The sequence below is a fragment of the Pseudophryne corroboree genome, chromosome 4, assembly GCF_028390025.1.
Source record: "Pseudophryne corroboree isolate aPseCor3 chromosome 4, aPseCor3.hap2, whole genome shotgun sequence".
NCBI lineage: Eukaryota > Metazoa > Chordata > Amphibia > Anura > Myobatrachidae > Pseudophryne > Pseudophryne corroboree.
This window is the reverse complement of record NC_086447.1, coordinates 146,379,630-146,394,150: the sequence shown is the minus strand read 5'-3', so window position 1 is coordinate 146,394,150 and position 14,521 is coordinate 146,379,630. Positions and strand designations below refer to the sequence as shown.

The window sequence follows — 14,521 nt, the reverse complement described above, 5'->3', positions numbered from 1 at the left end:
GATTCATATAATCAGAAAGGCATACTCATGCAGGTAAATATCAGTCAGGGTGTGTTCACACAGATGAGGGTCAACCCAACCTGCAGATATCTGTACCAGTGACGTGCGGTGGGGTGAGGCAGGTGAGGCAGAGCCTTTCCTATCATACTAACATTTGGACCAGAGTTTTGACGGTATAAAGTACCTTGGAGCTACTAGGTACACCTAAGTCAGCTAAAGAGGTTGGTCTCAGGGGATACTTTCTAAACTTCCCTTGATTAACAAGATATAGAGACATTACATTTTCCAAAGAAGATATAGGCCTGTGATATGAAAATTGGCAGGGTCGGTCCTTATGGAACATTTGTTTAAAATGGTAGTTCTTAAGTCAAAATGTATAGTAAGCTTATATATAAAGGTAATTAAGGTTAGTGCCCTACGCAGAAGTGTTATGATGAAATTTACAGTATGTCTCTAAACCTCATGATTCTCCCCCCTATGTATTTAACTAAAGCAACTGGCCCTCATTACCATCTGTTGGACTACTTTATATCACAAGTTACAGACCTTTATCCTCTTCTGGTTGGAAGATCTGCCCTCAGTTATACTGTTACCCTTCCAATTTCCTCCATCATTTTTGCTCACTCCACCTATGGGGGTTGCGGCCGTTAGGTCGACATGCATTAGGTCGACATGCATTGGGTCGACCACTAAAGGTCGACATGTGCTAGGTCAACAGGGTGTCTAGGTCAACAGGTTCATTAGGTCAACAGGTCAAAAGGTCGACATGAGTTTTTTGCAATTTTTTGACCTTTTCCATACTTTACGATCCATGTGGACTACTAATGGGAACGGTAATCCTTGTCCGAAGCATGGTGAGTGAAGCGAGCCATGCAAGGGGACACAGTGCACTAATTGGGGTTCCCGGTCACTGTACGAAGTAAACGACACCAAAAACAGTAAAATAAACCATGTCGACCTTTTGACCTGTCGACCTTGCACATGTCGCCCTAACGACCCTTTCGACCTAGACACCTTGTCGACCTAGTGCATGTCGACCTTTAGTGGTCGACCCAATGCATGTCGACCTAATGTGTGTCGACCCAACGACCCATCCCACCTGTGGCAGAATTATGGGCACTTGCTATATCCATCCCAGAGCCAGGTCATTCCAGTGGAAGCTGCAGAGCTGGATTAAAGGGATCTCGAGGGTCCCTTGGACCATTACTGCCCAACCAGTGGTTGATCAACAATGATCTTATCTGGTGCAAGATTCATGTTCTCTGGCAAAGTGGAAATAGGCATGTATGGGCTTCCACACTGCAAATAATCTCATCCCATGATCTAATATCACATTTCTGCACTGCTATGACGTCTTGCTTCATTTAATCTGTATTTAGCAATAAGCGCCCGACTATACCCAATTTTTCCTATAATCCGGCACAAACATTTGTTCCTCTGCTAATCCTGCTCTGCATTTCCATGTGCTGGGGATATAGGCCTATTTTAGGGTGACCACCCTTTTACCTGGGACGCTCATGGATTATACAGGTTCTGTGGCTGATTAAACCATCTGAAATGTAGGCTTGAAGTCAGCCAGCCACAGAACCTGTGTAATCCATGAGCATCCCAGGTAAAAGGGGGAATATGGTCACCTTACCTATTTGCGCTCATCAATATGCAGAGAGCTGCCAGAGGAGTTTGTACTGTACCTTTGGTGACTTGTGCCTATAAATGACCTCCAATGCTCGGCAAGTTCACTGTTGCCTACACTGCTATTAAATCAGATGAGTATAAATTACACATGAAGAAGGTGGTGAGTTGAATGTTGCTAACCGCAATCATTTATTCCCCCTGAACAAACAGAAAATTCCATTGCTAGCAAGTATGTTATAGGAACACATTCCTGTCAGCTGTCTCTTGCTAGCTATGTTTGGTTTAGGTTATGTCATTCTCTTCCCTACTGACGCACGTCACCGGCTCTGAGCTGCAGAATATCCCTGACTTATCCTGGAGCGTGCATAGAGACCAGCTTAGGTTGCCTGGCAACTGAAAGCCAGACCAATTCTATTTGACGATGGTGCTTGTATCTGGTTTATGGCATGGTGAATGCATCAACCAGTAACACAGGTGACTCTCTTCTAAACCTATTACCTATTATAGAAGATGTGAGCTGTGGCTTCCATATTAAGGCTAATGAGGAAAATAGTGGAAAACACTAATCAGCGGTTCAATCACATGTAACTTTCAAGCGTTCCATGAAAACTCACCTCTCCAGACAAGCTTATCAAATTCCAGACCCACCTACATAACCTGCAATGCCTCACTATCTAATTACATCCCCACTATACGGTCCACACATAACATAACCTCACATATACTATCTTTCTTCACTTTCATATCCTCCTGACCCTTGGCCAACATTGCTGAGTGATCATATCATACAGCGCATTAAGAACCTTTGCAATCTGGCCGGACCATTATGCAATAGGTAGAACCAATCCTTGTGCATTAATGCATATTTCCCTATAGACTGTAAGCTTGCAAGCAGGGCCCTCCTACCTCTATGTCTGTCTGGTATTAACCAGTTTTGTTCTATCACTGTTCTTCCAATTTTAAAGGGCAATGAAGCTATATAAGAAACTGTTAATAAATAAATAAATAAATAAATAAATAATGTTTGCCTGTGGTGCAGAGGTAAGCTTGTCATAATATCCTTTTAATGTGGGACGCCTACTGTTTGATATACACAGGTTCTGCAGCTGATTATGACAATGTAAAATTCAGGCTTTAATTTAGCCAGCCACAGACCCTGTGTAAATCATACAGTAGGTGTCTCGGATTAAATAAATATTATGGTAAGCCTATGCAGAAGTGGTTCCATCAGTAATGATTGTATTCCATGTATGTACGCTCTGTTTTCCCCACTCTCCCGTGCTGTGAGGCACTGTGGCACCTTAGCAGTTTATTACAATATGCTGCCAAAAGAAAATACAAAAATGGAGTAAGGGCCTGATTCTCAGTCGCAGCATAATGTCAGCGCAACTCCAGATGCCCAGTGAGACTGCTAACGCGAATATAGGCTACGTCTGTATTCTGAGCTGTAGGCACTTATGTAATCGCTCCTCTGCACTCCTACGCCTGCGAGAGCGGCCATCTTCACTATCATTCATCCTTAGATCTTCCCCATGCTAGGTGCAGAGATCCATCGGAAATTGGTGCCCGCTATGCATGTGCAAGACTCAGAATAGGAAGCATCTCTGGCTACACGCCCTCCGCGCATTCACAGAGTGGTTCCCTAATGTGCATTTGTATTGCTGCCACATAGAAACACCCATTTAGACACGGCTGAGATGCAAAAAAGCCTGAAGTGCTCATAACATATCAAAGCACCCGATGTATGCGCCAAAAAAATCGCTGGGTGCAGCCACATTCGGACCTGCACGCAGCTCAGAATCGGGGGTAGATTTACTAAAGCTTCTGAAACCATCACTCCCAACTTCTGAAGGTATGAATGCAGGACATGGTGCGACGGAGGCCTGACCGCACTTGAAAAAGGGGTGGGGCCTCTGGTGGAGGGGCGGGGCTTCACAGGGAGGGGCAGGGTCTGGCCACACATTCCCCGTTATCATCATTTTGAAGGGGGACCCCGCGCTCCCTGAGCAATTTGGCAGCCCCCAGCCCACCTCCCTGCATTGATTAGATGCCATGCGTGGGGTGGTCTTCAGGTTGCCGGCTGTCGAGATCCCGGCGCACAGTATACCGGCGCCGGAATCCTGACAGCCGGTATATCGACACTTTATCTCCCTCTTGGGGGTCCATGACCCCCCTGGAGGGAGAATAAATAGCATGGCGTGCGTAGCATGCCACCGTGCCCGCAGCATAACGAGCACAGCGAGCCCGCAAGGGGCTCATCTGCACTCGCCACGCTGTCGGTATGCCGGCGGTCAGGATTCCGGCGGCGTTATGCTGGTCGCCGGGAGCCCGGCCGCCGGCATTCAATACTACACCCCCGTGCGTGTGTGCACAGCACCTATTGAGTGATCACCGGCTGTTTTGCAATGCAGCAGTGTTCACAGGCTCTCCCAATCTGACACCTCTCCAGCCCCCACCCCCCCCGCGCCCATGGGACACTGTGGCCCCCACATGCGGGACAAAGTCTGAAAATCGGGATTGTGCCACTGAAATTGGGACAATTGGGAGGTATGTGACACAGACAAGGGGAGGTGGTACCCCATTCTAGATAGAATTTCTCTGTTGCATTCTAGGAATTGAAAGACAGAATGTGATTGGTTGCTATGGGAAACACCACCAGTGTCTGTTTGAGGAGCTTTGGTAAATCTACTGCCTCTCTCTGGCAAGCGCATTGAGTCCTGATGGAGAAAGAGCACTATATAAATAAAATTATTATTATTTATTATTATTACTCCAAAATATTAAAATATGTATTTCCCATGTAACCAGCACACTTAAAAAATACAGTATATTATTTTCCCTGGCCAGTAATGTTTGCAATGCTTTTTGCCTATTATTGGTTCAATCCATGATAACATGGTAATGATAAACATATACTGTAGCATGTTTTTTCCAGAGCCAGTACAGGTTTCCCTCTGTTATAGCCTACACCCTCCCACCAAGATTTTCCTAACCAACATCCTATTGAGAAGCATTACCTTAAGTTTTCATGCAGAGTTCCTCTACTGGTGACATCTCAATTCTTCATGAAGAATTTCCTCGCTGGGAATTTCATGCAGTGAGAATTAACGGACGATGTTTGAGGCTTTTCATTTGATCTCCCTGTGATCTTTGTTTAATTTCTCCAAGTATCCACAGCTTGATAGCACAACTAAATAAAAGACAGAAGAGATATTTAAAGCTGCATTCACCGTTTTCTAAAATATGTAACAATAATCTTACAGCTCTCAGTTTCTTCCAAACAGCCTATTATAGTACACTTAAAAATGTTTTGTTTTTTAATTTTGCTTCAAAGAATGCAGATAGAAAATGTTTAAGTCATTAGCTGATGTTATAATAAATGGAGTGATTTGGCTAAGCAAATCTTTGCGTGTTCCAAATACAAAAATGTACCAGGAGGAAGGTTTATACCCCATCTTATTAATGAGTTTACAAGACATAAGGGTCAGTAATTGGGTTTATAATGGGGAAATAGGTCAGAAAAGAGAGGGTGAGTGCTGACCACACACAGGGGGTCATTCCGAGTTGTTCGCTCGTTGCCGATTTTCGCTATGCTGCAATTTGTTGCAAACTGCGAATGCGCAAGGCACGCAGGGCGCATGGGCTTAGTTATTTAACTAAAAACTTAGCAGATTTGCTGTGGATTCTGCGGCGATTTTCAGTCGCTCTGCTGATCGGTAAATGATTGACAGGAAAGGGGCGTTTCTGGGAGGTAACTGAGCGTTTTCCGGGAGTGTGCTAAAAAACGCAGGCGTGTCAGGGAAAAACGCGGGAGTGTCTGGAGAAACGGGGGAGTGGCTGGCCGAACGCAGGGCGTGTTTGTGACGTCAAACCAGGAACTAAACGGACTGAGCTGATCGCAATCTAGGAGTATGTCTGGAGCTACTCAGAAACTGCAAATAATTATTTAGTAGCAATTCTGCTAATCTTTCGTTCGCTATTCTGCTAAGCTAAGATACACTCCCAGAGGGCGGCGGCCTAGCGTGTGCAATGCTGCTTAAAGCAGCTAGCGAGCGAACAACTCGGAATGAGGGCCATTATATAGTAAATTTACTAACATCAATTTTGTTTTTTTGTGTGTGATTTTTTTGTTGATTTTGCAATCTGGAGATTTATTAAAGACAAATCAGATGGAAAATCATACACACACAAAAAAAATCACTTTAGTCTGCAAATGACCATTGCCCCAAACATTGATTATATAACATCATCAATAGAAACCCCGGATTTACTAACCAACAAGTTTTTTTAAAACGATTACACCCGCAGAAACATTGCAGCGGAAATAATTGCCCAGGACTGCACAGAACAGTATTACTGTTTAAAAGTCAGTAATAATTATTATTTTCTTAAAAAAATCTAATGTGGGGGCATTTCCCCAAAACAATAACCAGTCCCAACCTCTGAGTCTGGGCTGGTATTGGAAGATAGTGGGACAGGGGATGGTGTGAGGTTCCTGTTTTCCAAAAACCAGCACCAGGCTGAACCAGCCAGGGGCTAATGCTATAGCAGGGAGACACAAACATTATGCTCCCACTGTAATGTTAACTAGCCACAAAAAAAGGGGTTCCCCTCCCAAGGGACGTAGACATGGCTGCAGCAACAGACAACTAGGAATCCACAGGTCCATCTGTGATATGTCACTACCCAAGACCAAGCTACACTGACACAGGAATACAGATTGAGTTATCTTCAAATAGTGACAACAGGTGTTACAAATATCAAATGTGCACTAATTGCTGCATCTAATTTAGGATATACAGTATCAGTGCACTGAAACTGTCACAAAGTCCATAAGTTATTTCTCATGTCTACAGTATATTATATAGCTGTAAAGCATATGACATACTGTAGTGAGTGCTTTACATTTTGGTAGGCGTGCTATGGACCTAATTCAGATCTGCACTGCAGGTGGGGCAGATATAACATGCAGTTAGATTTGGGTGGGTTATATTGTTTCTGTGCAGGGTAAATACTGGCTGTTTTATTTTACACTGCAATTTAGATTTTAGTTTGAACACACCCTACCCAAATCTAACTGTCTCTGCACATGTTACATCTGCCCCACCTGCAGTGCACATAGGGGGTCATTCTGAGTCGATCGCTCGCTGCCAATTTTCGCAGCGCAGAGATCAGGTGAAAAAACATAATTTCTGTGCATGCGTATGCCCCGCAATGCACACGCGGGAAGTACGGGTACAAAGCTCTATGTGGTTGTACTCAGGTTCTAGCAAAGTTTTCCTTCGCACTGGCAGCAGCAAGAAGATTGACAGGAAAGGGGCGTTACTGGGTGTCAACTGACCGTTTTCAGGGAGTGTTTGTAAAAACGCAGGCATGTCTGAAAAAACGCAGGCGTGGCTGGGCGGTCGCTGGGCGGGTGTATGATGTCAAATCCGGACACGAATAAGCTGAAGTGATCGCAAGCGCTGAGTAGGTTCAGGGCTACTCAGAAACTGCACATGCGTTCGCGCTTCTGCTAAGGTAAAAAACACTCCCCAGTGGGCGGCGGCATAGCGTTTGCACGGCTGCTAAAACTAGCTAGTGAGCGATCAACTCGGAATGACCCCCAGGGTTTTGCCCATTAGCTAACAAATTTGCTGCTGCGATCAGGTCTGAATTAAGCCCTATGTAGACAGCCATATCAAACTTAATGGGCCTGATTCAGTGGTGTACACAGTGCTTGCGGCGGATGGTTTCCGACAGTAGATGCAGGGCCTAATTCAGCATGGAACACTGCTGCGGCAGCGCTCGCATGCTGAAGCCCTGTGAAGTGTGCGCATGCGGGGTGGACTTGCCCTGTGCTGGGTGTCCCCCACCATGTCAGAGAAATGGATCGTAGATGTGCATTTTTTCACACATCTACGATCCATTCTGAACTAGGCCCACAGTGCGAATACGTACACAGAGAGCCAGTGTTGGTGGGTGTTCCTGGAAGGTAACAGGGGGCTGGCTACTCAGATGCGGGTATATTGCAGTCTTGATCACCGACATCGAGTGCGTGCAGTGGCACCACCAATGGTCATGTTCTGAAGGACATCCTGAGTAACTGTAGGGCTGCTCGCAAGTTCAGTTGTGCTACAGATGTGCAATGAATGGTACGGATGGTGCGACTTCCTGTGTAAGGTGGTGGGTTAGACACACAGCACACTGCACAAGGGGGGTAATTCAGACCTGATTGCTAGCAAGCGATTTTTGCACTGCTGCGATCAGATAGTCGCCGCCTACAGGGGGAGTGTATTTTCACTGTGCAAGTGTGCGATCGCATGTGTAGCAGAGCTGTACAAACAGATTTTGTGCATTCTCTGCGCAGCCCAGGACTTACTCAGCCGCTGCGATCACATCAGGCTGTCCGGGACCGGAATTGATGTCAGCAACCCTCCCTGCAAACGCCTAGACACATCTGCGTTTTTCCAGACACTCCCTAAAAATGGTCAGTTGACACCCACAAACGCCTTCTTCCTGTCAATCTCTTTGCGATCGCCCATGCGAAAGGATCCGTCGCACAAACCCATCGCTGAGCGGCAATTCACTTTGTACCCGTGCGATGCGCCTGTGTGTTGCGGTGCATATGTATGCGCAGTTTAGACCTGATCGCCCGCTGTGCGAAGACGCAGCCTAGCGATCAGGTCTGAATTAGCCCCAAAATCCACTGGCTGCGGCATTAGTAGAAATTCGCAGTTGCACTGTGTATACTCTAAGCCAGGCACAATGACCAGTGTCTCGGCAAGAAATGACATGATCAGCAGAAAATAACATTATACATTTTCTATTTGTTTTTTTTCTTTCTTTCAAAATACCCTTAATGGTGCAATCATTCCTTTTTATTGCTACTACTTCATCTAATAAGTTTTCACACAATGAGCATTAAAAACAATACACATTTTTAGACTTTTTTCTTTAAATTTTTAATGAATATAAAAATTTTTAAGATAAAATCTAGAACAAAGTGTCACATATCTCAATTATATTAGATCAGTCACACAACCTTCTAAAACTTCAAGGTTTTATCCTGGTATAGGGAATTTTATGAGAAATGTCTAATGGTGCAGGTAGACACTTCTGTCACAGTAAGCGACAAGGTACCAAGGTCATATAGGGACGCCATACACTGTACCAGACACCCGTCTCCTCATTTCAGACATCAGATTATACATTCTCATTTTATCAGTAGAAACCAGGTAATGCACACTCCTATTACATTTCCCCCCTACTTTATGCAGAGTGCTGTATAACACATTTTAATGCCATCTGTTTTCTTACTTACAAATAAAACATTTATAACATAATTTGAACACCTAAAGCACTTTATTCGTCTGCAGGGAAAATCTGCGCGCATTTCCTAACACGCTACTGACACAGAAATATTTGTCACAGATACTACAGATAATCACTTCATTCCTGCGTAAAGTCTAAACATCCAATCAGAGCTGTGCTCTCTTTTTACTGCACACTTTTACATTCTGTAAGTTTGCCAACAAAGTGATTGCTTAAACCCTCCTGAATGATCTGGTTCTTCCTCTTTCCTGGTTCTCCTACTTTCCTGGTTCTCCTACATTCCTGGTTCTCCTACGTATAGCCGTAGCTAGACTTTTTGGTGCCCTGTGCCAAAGAGAGAATTGGCGCACCCTCCCTCCCATTTTAGATCCCAGAGAAAACCCATGCTATGATGCCCCTTACCACATTATAAATATTTATAGACTACTGCAAGAAAATGGATTTGGACACAAATCCTCTTGATACCACATCCATGCACTTAACTTGAGAGCTTGTTGTTATTCAGTTACAATACTCAGAGCCTGCCCTAACCAATATGATGCCCTAGGCAAGATTTTGGCTGGTGCCCCCTTGTACAGACGCTAGTTCCACCTCTGACCCTGTACCCCTTTCCCAGCACCATCACCCCTCACCCATAGCAGTCCTCATTTTGGTGCTCCTACCCCCTATATTTTAAATAGGAACAGTGTGCACATTTGGTGCGCAGACCAAAACGGTGCGTGTTCTTGCTGGGAAGGGATATGGACACACAATAATACCCCCAGTTGAAATTATGACACACAGTACTGCAACTTTATTCACATTATATCATGCAATAGTGTCTCTTATTCACGTTACACAACACAGTAGTACCACGTTACTCCTCACAGTAGTGTCCCTTATTCACATTACACCACACCATATTGCTCTTTATTCACATTAGACCACGCAGTAGTGCCCTTTCTAAACGTTACGCCCAACGAAGTACTGCAGTACACCTTATACACATAATGCCGCACATTAGTAATGCATTTTGTTTATAGATAGAGCCGCAATCACACACAGAACATAGGCATGCTGCATATAAGTTTAATCAGCAGAAGCTACTTGTACCCCATGGCATTCCAAATGCCCTAGGCATTTGTCTAGTTTGCCTATGCCTAGGGCCGGCTCTGACAATACTCTTTGTTAAATAACACATTTTAATATACTGCCATATGCAGGATTCAAGCCTATAACCTGTTGAGTTCGAATCAAAAACCCTACTCATTGGCCCTCATTCCGAGTCGTTCGCTCAGTAATTTTCTTCGCATCGCAGCGTTTTTCTGCTTAGTACGCATGCGCAATGTTCGCACTGCGACTGCGCCAAGTAATTTTGCTATGAAGATAGTTTTTTTACTCACGGCTTTTTCTTCGCTCCGGCGATCGTAGTGTGATTGACAGGAAATGGGTGTTACTGGGCGGAAACACGGCGTTTTATGGGCGTGTGGATAAAAACGCTACCGTTTCCGGAAAAAACGCGGGAGTGGCTGGAGAAACGGAGGAGTGTCTGGGCGAACGCTGGGTGTGTTTATGACGTCAAACCAGGAACGCCAAGCACTGAACTGATCGCAGATGCCGAGTAAGTCTGAAGCTACTCTGAAACTGCTAAGTAGTTTGTAATCGCAATATTGCGAATACATCGTTCGCAATTTTAAGAAGCTAAGATTCACTCCCAGTAGGCGGCGGCTTAGCGTGTGTAACTTTGCTAAAATCGCCTTGCGAGCGAACAACTCGGAATGAGGGCCATTGAGCTATTTGATCCTGCATAAAAACTATGAACACTATATGAAGCTACTGCTACTTTTGTAAATAAAAATAATCAGCATTGCCATTGAGCATATCTATGTAGCGTGTAGCCACACATCCAATCTCTTGCATAGATCTGCTCAGCTGCAATCATGATATTTTTTTTTTACAAAGTGCAAGGTAAGCTTCAAATAGTTAGCATTCTCTAGCTTAAAATTATCTACCTTTCTATGCAAGGGCAGATAGCTCAATGAATAGATTGTCTGACTGCAATGCCACAGGGAATGTGTATGAATCCTGGAAATGGCAGTATGACTGAATAACAAAGAAATCTCAAGTTGAGTTCACAAATATTTTATAGGTATTAGCGACAGAAGGGACCAGGCTAGGAGACAGTGGCGGTCAGGAGATGCTGGGCTTCAAAAAGAGAGAAAGCTGCAAGTGAAAGTAAATAAAACAGATAATTGACAAGTGCTACCATGTAGCGCTATGTGCAGTGCCCCCTCCGCACACACCTAGTTACAGCACTGCTCCTACTTTTCTGGTTCTCCTACTTTTCTGGTTCTCCTACTTTCCTGGTTCTCTTACATTCCTGGTTCTCCTACTTTTCTGTTCAGGTGACTCAGGTGTTTCACTCCCATTCACCTGAAATGTGCATAGTGTTGATAGTGTGCCTAGTGACAGGCCTGGGGATGCCCATCGGAACCTGATGGTTTGTAAACCATAATTTTTGTTTTTCTAATGGTAATACTTTTTCTATATGATGCTAGGTAAGCATTGTTTCTTCCTGCTGTAGGACTCCTACCACCTATTAGAACATCAGCATAACTATAATGGGTGCAGGGTGTGTGGTGCATATGGACCCCACACCGCATGCTCGGCATGTACCCAATACTTACCTCTCTGAAGTGCAGCACAAATCACCAGATAAAGCACATACACAGTAGAGAAGTCAGTGGAGATTTGTACATGCGCAGTAGAGAAGTCTCCAGAAACAAGGTGCTGTGCCATGTTCCAGGAGAACCTCACAGTAGGTGCACACTCCATTCCCCCATACATACTTACTTAAACAGTTAATGGACTACTAATGTTTCCAAAAAACGCTCACACTTTTAAAATATTAATTTATCAGAACATCAGGAACTGATATATCTGTCTATCAATGATCGGAACATTGTGACATTGCAGCCTTGCATTTACTAAGCGGCTGCTCTTCTCTGCAGCCACCCAGAATACCCTGGGAGGCTGGGGGCTGCTTCATTTATTTACCTGGTGGCTGTTCCTCGCTGCAGCTGCCGGGTGGGGGTTGCTGCTGGGCTGCTTGATCAGCAACGATCAACTGCACATGGCTGGCACTGAGGGGTATCTAGATAATAGGTCGACAGTGTCTAGGTCATCAGTCAATAGGTCGACACCATATGGTCAACATGCAGTAGGTCGACAGGGACAAAAGGTCGACAGGTTCAAAAGGTCGGAAAGACAAAGGTCGACACACAAATTAAACCAGTGGGCACCTACATCCCCAATGTGTATTAGGTAATTAGGGAATGTATACAGTACAGATCTGAGAGATAACACCTTGCACTGTAACCTTGTTTGCTTGTATTTGTGTTATGTGAAAGTAACATAAGTGTGAAAATAATGTCAGTTTTCACACTTTGTATTGGAGATTGTAAGTCTGACAGATATAAACAGTCCTTGTCAGTCCCTTGTGCTCCCGCTTTTCTGCTCTTCCCATCTATCCAGGTGTCAGATAAGAAAACACAGTCATTATACCTGCAGTGGGGAAGGAGAGTTACTGTATGCCAGTGGTGATGGATGCAGAAGTTTTTAAGGGTAGATCCATAAAGCAGTGAAAACAGTGGAGAAACAGACCAGTGGAGAAGTTGCCCATGTCAACCAATCAGCATCTCCCTTACATTTAGTAGACTGTAATAAAGGCTTCCTTCCAAGCTGACTGGTGGCTATGGGCAACTTCTCCACTGGTACTTTTTTTCACTCTATTCACTACATCATAAATAGACCCCTTAAGCTTCAGAGGAGAAGGTGTTACCTCAAAAAAATGAAGATGGTGCTTCAGATGTGGGTGTGACCTGTCGTTGTTTTTGGTGCGGTCCTTTCTGTACAAATTTATATATGTGGCAAATCTTTCTCAGTGATTATTGCCATGTATCCCACTCAGCACAAATGACTCGGGGGGGGGGGGGGCAAAAGTTAATTCCAGGAGTCCGGAGGCAAGTAGCTGAAGCCGGACTCCAAGGTGAAGTCCCTTTGAGAGGAAAGACCAAGCACATGCTTATTCATGCTCTGGGGAGCATAAAGCAGAACTACAGCAATGGAGAAAGGCATGGTGCCCACTTCAGGGCTGGTGACTGGAGGCGACCACCGTCCACTGCCTCCTGTATTTGACTCAGGAGTCCAATTATTATACTGTGAAGCTGTAAATGCAGAGAAAATGGGCACTTTTTCTGGAGAATGGAGATTGCAATATTTAATGCAATTTATTGAATGGTTAATGTAAGAGACCCAAAGATATTTACCGATGCTGTGTGGCAATATAAAGCGCTTTGCTGCAAAGCAGCTCGATATGGCTTTAGGTCAGCTTAACAAGGGATATGGCGCCATACGAGGGACAGTGCTGAGATCCTCACTGGATCGTAGAACCATTATTTATTATTACCAGTTATTTATATAGTGCGCGCATATTCCGCAGCGCTTTACAGAGAATATTTGACCATTCACATCAGTCCCTGCCCAGTGGAGCTTACAATCTATATTCCCTACTATACAGTATGTACACGCACACACATTCACACTAGGGTTAATTTTTGTTGGGATACAGTTAACCTAACAGTATATTTTTGGAATGTGGGAGGAAACCCACGCAAGTACGGGGAGAGTATACAAACTCCGCACAGTTAGGGCCATGGTGGGAATTGAACCCATAACCTCAGTGCTGTGAGGCAGTAATGCTAATCATTACACCATCCGTACTGCCCAGATTGTGCGCATGTGTTGACAATAACCGCACATTTTCCAAGGGAAGGATTTGCCGGGACTCATGCAAAGTATTGGTGGCATTACATTATGTATTGCTGCGGTATGCAGCAATACATAATGATAGTGCCCACTGTCCATCAATGGAAAGAAGACTGTCAGACAGTCACTTACCATATGCCATTCAGCAGGTCAAACAGGAAAATGACACTATTTTAGCTGCGTGAAAATGATTTAGCTTGCAAATTAAATGCGTTACCAATATGTCAAATCCCACGTGGACACGTATTTAAAAGCACATTCTATAAAGAAAATGGAAATCCTTAAACCACAATCCAATGTCATTCTTGGATAACAGGTCTAGGCTTTCTTAATGTGTTCCATTTGATGGCAAGCTCATTGCAGAGAGTGACACCACTAGAAAGGTCAATCACAAATAAGTCAATCACACTGATCCCTAGACACTTATGCCCTAGACTACAAAAGTCAGCAGCTACATAAAAATGCATTACATCAAGAGGTCAGCAGCGAACAGCGCAATGCCCTTTACACAAGCTGAAGAACAAGCTCAATCTGCATTGGATTGATTGACATGAGTTGAAATTAAGTCAGTGTAGAACACAAATAGTGGAAATGTAAGTTACATGCATATAAGTGACATAAGTGACATACCAACTGGAGCCAACTGCAATGCCAACTGGAAATAAGTCTTCCATTTATTGGCGATTAGACACCACTGAATGGATGCTTTCAAATATTATTAGCTCTTCGGAACATTACGTTATGTTTGGATTTACTATGTGTATTT

At 44.2% G+C, this 14,521-nt stretch overlaps 1 protein-coding gene and 1 long non-coding RNA gene across 11 annotated transcripts in view; one reads left to right on the top strand and one right to left on the bottom strand.

The window, feature by feature from the left end:
• The window catches only part of LOC134909068 (uncharacterized), a 362,147-nt gene that overhangs the window by 188,738 nt on the left and 158,888 nt on the right, over window positions 1–14,521 (top strand). The window lies entirely within an intron of this gene.
• Window positions 1–14,521, bottom strand: part of MYT1L (myelin transcription factor 1 like) — a 760,642-nt gene that overhangs the window by 641,796 nt on the left and 104,325 nt on the right. For all 10 annotated transcript variants that reach the window (XM_063915489.1, XM_063915485.1, XM_063915480.1 and 7 more), the window contains exon 2: window positions 4,653–4,825. The gene's annotated coding sequence lies outside the window, so the exon portion shown is untranslated. The remainder of the gene's footprint in view (window positions 1–4,652; window positions 4,826–14,521) is intronic.